The sequence below is a fragment of the Nicotiana attenuata genome, chromosome 1, assembly GCF_001879085.1.
Source record: "Nicotiana attenuata strain UT chromosome 1, NIATTr2, whole genome shotgun sequence".
Taxonomy (NCBI): Eukaryota; Viridiplantae; Streptophyta; class Magnoliopsida; order Solanales; family Solanaceae; genus Nicotiana; species Nicotiana attenuata.
Window position 1 is genome coordinate 2,062,105 of NC_031989.1, and position 6,265 is coordinate 2,068,369.

At 35.7% G+C, this 6,265-nt stretch overlaps 1 long non-coding RNA gene across 1 annotated transcript; it reads left to right on the forward strand.

Moving 5' to 3' along the window:
- Nucleotides 390-1,337, forward strand: LOC109239722. The gene is made up of 2 exons (XR_002069957.1): nucleotides 390-550; nucleotides 1,069-1,337. It is a non-coding gene; the product is annotated as an uncharacterized LOC109239722 (long non-coding RNA).

The following is a 6,265-nucleotide window of genomic DNA, read 5'->3' on the forward strand; positions in this document are numbered from 1 at the left end:
TACCTTAATTAAGCTCAATACCTATTGAACACTTCAACTTCAATAAAAATATACCTTGAGGGTGTTTGTATTGGCTTATTTTAGGTGCTTATAGGCTTTTAAGCATTTTTTTGGTTTGTGTGGTGTTTGACAATGATAAAAAGTGTTTAAAAACACTTACTTTTAAGCATAAAAAGTGCAAAAATAAGCAAAAGCCAAAAGTTGGATGTTAGCCGTATTACCAACTTATAAATTTTAGCTTTTATCTTAAAAATTACTTTTTATAAGCCAATCCAAACACCCTCTTATTGAGCGCATCTGCTGACATGACATAGTGTCTGTAATTTAACGCTCTCAAAAGAGCGTGGAACGAAAAAGCAAAGGAAATACTCCTTAATTATAATTTTTTCTCTTCTCTCCTTAATCTTATTTTTTTTGCCACCATCATCTCTAGCAGGACTCCACCATAACCGCGGCCTTTGACACCAAACCATCCCCACCGGTCCATCACTGCGCGCCAACCACCTAAACTCAAAAGCCTCTCTGTTGTTGAGAATCTTACTTCACTCTGGTAATATTCCAATCTAAGTTTAATCACCGTTTTGAACTCTTACTTCGTGGGGTCAACCATAGACTATTACTGTCTATCTCGTTTTTTGAGATTTGGGAATAGATTTGGAGTTCTAATTTGATTTGAGTTGGAATTTGTTGGCTGAAACCATTTGCTGCATGAGAATTAAATTTGAGGCGAAAATTTTGACCACCATTAAAGGAGCTTCGAGCTTGAATTAAAATAGAAAAGGATTTGAAAACTTTGACTAGAAATCAACTGGGTTTTATAAATTCATGTTGGAAACATTTTTTAAAATCTGAATTAACGTTTGAGTGCATTTTAAGATGGTTCGAATTGGGTTTTGGTTCAGATTTTTCGGTGCCTTCATTGCAAGAAAGACGACGTGGCCTCCTTGATTTCGTACCTATTTTTTGAATGTAATCACCGGTTTATGTTTGAATTTATGAATATGTTTATTTCAATTGGTTGTTGTTTGCTCAGATTAGTGATTGTGTGTGCTTCTACTTGTTATTTAGAAAAAGACGAAGAAGGGGTTCAGCGAGGAACTGAGGGAATCTCGGAAGTGAGGAGTTAGGGACGATGGTAGGTTAGGGGGTGCAGCAAAGGAGTTGTGGAGGACCTTTTTCTTTTCTTTTTTTCTCTCTTCAAATTTGATTTTTTTTGTCTTGCTGGCATGTCATTTTCCCATTGGTCTTGTTTGCCAAGTAGATAGCAAGTGATATTCACGCTCCAAACATGATGTAGAATTATTAAATTTGTATTTAATAGGTATACTTTTATTGAAGTTGAAGTGTTCAACAGGTATTAAGCTTAGTTGAGGTGTCAAAATAGAAACTGGAGCCAACTTTAAGGGGCCGTTCAGGTATATGGCCTAACTAAATTAACACTCTTTTGGGCCCCATTTGGTCATACATTTTGGCACCGTTTTTTCAAATCTTTTTTGAAAACATTGTTTGTTCCTAGATTAATGATCTATTTTTGAAAAAATTTTAAAATTATTTTTCAAGTTCCCAAAATCTAGTTTAGGGTAGATTTTGGGTGAAACTTGTTCTCCCACTCACAAAACTTCAAAAAAATTTCAAATAAAATACATGTCCAAACATAATTTTACCTTTTAAAAGTTATTTTTCAAAACTACTTCAAAAATTATTTTTTCAAGTTTCAACTAAATGTATGTCCAAACGCTAGCTTGACATCTCACTCCAGATGTTTTCACCCTAGATGTTTTCCCTTTTCCCCTTCGGAGAAACTAGAAATTATCCATAAAGAAACAAACAAAAACAAAAGAAAATCATAACTAAAATAGTTTTTGAGTGAGAAAATAATTTGAGAAGGAAGCCAAAACCGCAGGAGCAACAAAAGTAGATTTCAAAAGACTGAATCTCTATTTTCTTGAAAAGGAAAATGAGCAGAGATGTTGAGACAGAATGTTGGAAATAGAAACAAGTACCATTAAATCTTTTTGTTGTTGAAACTTGCGACCTTCCTTGAACAGTGAAAGCCATGTTTCTTCCACCATGCAAATCTTTACCTATCAAATACACCAATTCAAAGACTGCACAATAATAGAAAAAGAAAATTACTCACTGTATGGGCCGGGGCAAAATCTGACAAGACGAGAATTCGCGTGAAAAGTAACGGCAAAAAGTTACTTGGGCCAAAGCCGTATCCATACAACGCTATAACGACACGCACCTCGGCCACGACCGAGGTCGTATATTCAAAATGCTTGAACGGCGAATTGAATGTTACGGCATTTCAGAGGATCAACCAGTAATATAGTCAAACGACTTAACTACTATAGTTAATGACCGTTTGGTAAATGAGAATACCTAGTATATAAACTAAGTGAGAAAAAGAAGAAAAAGGGGACTGAAACAAATCCACACACAGACATATGAAGAGGGGTCTTCATCACTCTCTCCCCGCGAAGGAGAAAGAAGCAAGGAAGCTCAGATCCTCGATATATATCGTTAGTCTCATCACTATCAAATGTGTGAGGTTCAACCTTGTTAAAGATCGGTGACCCTTTTTATCTATGTATTCTTCACTATTGTTCAATATTATGAAAATCACCATCCTCTTCTTATATAATGGGATTCAATCAATGTTATAGTTAAATCTTATGTCTGCTTATTCTTGTCTTTTATCTTAGATCTAGGGTAAATTATCTTTAGCTAGGATTTACCTCAAATCTTCTTATTTAATTAGTTCAATAAAAAGTCTAAATCTTTTTGGTCGAACACTCACCCTGTCTAATATTATTAATCGTGGTTACTAAAAATAATTATCTCAAATTATTATCATTTTAGAAGTTCAAGATAAGATTGATTATTAGAATTACACAAAAGGGACTTAAGAGAAGTAAAAATTGTATGAGCTACCCACTTTTTGGACAAATTTTTGAAAAATAGCCGGTGTCTGAAATTTCGTTGGAAAATAGTCATTTTTAATGCGAAAACACCAATGATGGTGTCACAAATTTCGAACTTAAACATGTGAAAAATTCAAGATATTGTCATGATTTTCGAAATACATGATTGTGTCTTGGATTTTAAATTCTACTCCCTCCGGTCCAAAATAAGTGATTTTTTAACCTTTTTTTTGTGGTCTAAAATAAGTGATTTTTCCAGATTTCAAGAATGAATTAATTATTTTTTTCCTACATTGTCCTTGGAGTAAATAGTGTTGGAATATGTGCTAGGAGTGTTTATGTGATATAGCAAAGGTTAATATGGTCAATTCTATTACTAATTAATGCTAAAAGATGGATTTCTTAATCTGTGTGAAAACATCCAAAAAATCACTTATTTTGGACCAGAGGGAGTAAAAAAGTAAAACTCCATGACAATATGACGAAATCCATAACACTGTCATGAAATTTGATTTTTTTCTTCGAAATCCATAACACTGATATGAATTTTTAACATCGACTTTTTTTTAATAACTTTTGAATCTGTAGCTATTTTTCAATTAAAAGGTATGTAAACGACTATATTAGAACTGTAAAAATTACACGGGGCGTCCTATTTGGTCGCCCCCATTTAACCTATACCCATTTTTTTTTAAAAGTTTTAACTTGTACCCATTCTTTAAACAACTTCAGCCCCCTTTCTCCTCCTCCTCCTCCTCCTCCTTCTTCTTCTTCTTCTTCTTCTTCTTCTTCTTCTTCTTCCTCTTCATCTTCTTCTTCTTCCTCTTCCTCCTCTTCTTCCTCTTCTTCTTCTTCTTCCTTTTCTTCTTCTTCTTCTTCTTCTTCTTTTTCTTCTTCTTTGGGTTACAATGATTTTATATGGTGTTTGTGAACATATTTTAAGGTAGTATATGATGTTTTACAGTGGTGAGTTGTTAGGATGCTTTATTTTTTACTATTGCTTAGAATTTCTTCTCTTTCTTTTTCGTAATTGCAAAATGGGTTCGTTAGATTTATTGTTTTTTTCGACAAATAGATGATTGTGGTTTGTTCTTGATGATATTTGGATGTTATGTCGTAAATTTGAGCTCATTTGGATTAGATTTAACATTAAATCATATATTGAATTGTTTAAATTCGAAGAACAAATTTCTATATCTGGGCAATTTGCACTTCAGGACTATTGGCTTAAGTGCATGAAAACATTGGTTGCACTTAAGACTTTTTGGCCTTAAGTGCATCTGAAGTTCAATTTTTCACTTGAGACTTATTGGCCTTAAGTTTAGGAAAACGTTTATTACACTTCAGACCTTTTGGCCTTAAGTGCATCTGAAATGCAATTTTTCACTTTATTGGCCTTAAGTGCATGAAACCATTGGTTGCACTTTAGACCTATTTGGCCTTAAGTGTATCTGAAGTGCAATTTTTTTCACTTTAGACTATTTTTTTTAACTTCAGACCGATAAGTCTGAAGTTGATCGTAAAGTGGGTAGGCTTGCAGATATTTTTACAAAGACAGTATAAGTGTAATTGTGATCCCAAAACCGAATATAGATGCAAAAGCCCCGATATTCACCTATAATTTGACAGTCTTGACTAAAAGTATGCTAATCATTTCCTGCATGCAGAGTTTAAAGTTGATTCTTTTGTTAAGATGTGGGTTTCTATATTATAGTAGTTGCACTAATAGAAAATGATCAAGTGATGATTCAGAAGTTTGATAGAGAAAATATCATGACGTACTGATTTTTTTTTTTTAATTATAATGTCAGGACCCTAGTTCACCAACCGTGAACATGTCATGACGGCACCTGGTCCCCATGACCAGGTAAGCGTAACATTTGCGAAAATATAATAATTGCGGAAAAATAGAGAAAATCAAATCAAATATCTAAAGGAAACTGTACTAAATGCCGCATGGCAAGTACAACTCAACATCACAAGTCTAAAACAATTCCCAAAACCCGGAAACTCACAAATCACAAGCTAAGGGATACATAAGAGGCTCTGACTCAAGAATATCTATACAAAGGAGAAATACTGAAATAGCTATACTTATTACAGAAAGCTGGAAAGGGACTCCTCTGTCTGCGAACGTAGCAGATATACCTCGAAGTCTCTACCGATACGCCTCCTTTCAAGGCTGACAAAACTGAGTGGGAGTACCTATATCTGCACAACAAAAATGTGCAGAAGAGTAGCATGAGCACACCACGGTGGTGCCCAGTAAGTATCAAGACTAACCTCGGTGGAGTAGTGACGAGGAACAGTCAAGGCACCTACCGGTCAATAAACAGTATAATCATAGGAATAATGGAAATGACATATAAATATGTAAAGACTGCATGAATGACCAAGAATGCTACAATTCATAATAAGGGAAAAATACAACAAGTAACAACGAGAATATAATAAATGAGGATAGGAAATGACGGCAGAATCACAATCCAAATCCTAAGGTCACAACACAGCAATGGGAAAACAAGTCAATAACTCATATCCTACAATGATGTTCGCAAAGGTCTTATCCAACTCTTTCCACAATTTCACCAAGTCTCGGACAAACCACAACTCGCAAAGGCCCAGCATCTGAATTCTAACAATTGGCATCCTATGCCCCATCAATCTCATGGTCATACCGACAACTAACTCGCTAACTAGGGCCACTCTCACAAATATAATGGATAAACGAGGGCGTACCTCCACACTTAGTCAAATCAGGAGGAATTCACCTCTAATAGGGGTGTTAAGCTACGTGTATGCTTGTGCAAATATTTCTAACAAAATTCTACCAGCTAGTAAACATGAAAAGGAGAACGGACCGCACGTGCGATGTTTCCTCACAACTTCCAAGAGATAAAGCTCATACCGGAACAAATAGGAATGCCTCCCCAGGCCGTCACAATTCTCTACAATCATCCCCTGACATAGCCCACCTTATTTCGCCACGTGTGCAATTAATAACATAATAAGCACCGCCTTATTTCGCCACACGTGCATCACAATGTTCCCACCTTATTCCGCCACATGCGCAACCCACATGTAAGCATATAACATATCCCTCCTTATTACGCCGTATGTGCAAAACATCAATAACAACAATAGCACGGCAAAGACCTCGTGCAACCATTCAACAACAACCGCACGGCAGAAACCTCGTGCATCACTGTACCAACAACCGCACGGAAGAAACCTCGTGCATCACAATATCAACAAACGCACGGCAGAAACCTCGTGCATCATAATATCAACAACCGCACGGCAAAAACCTCGTGCATCACAATATCAACAACCGCACG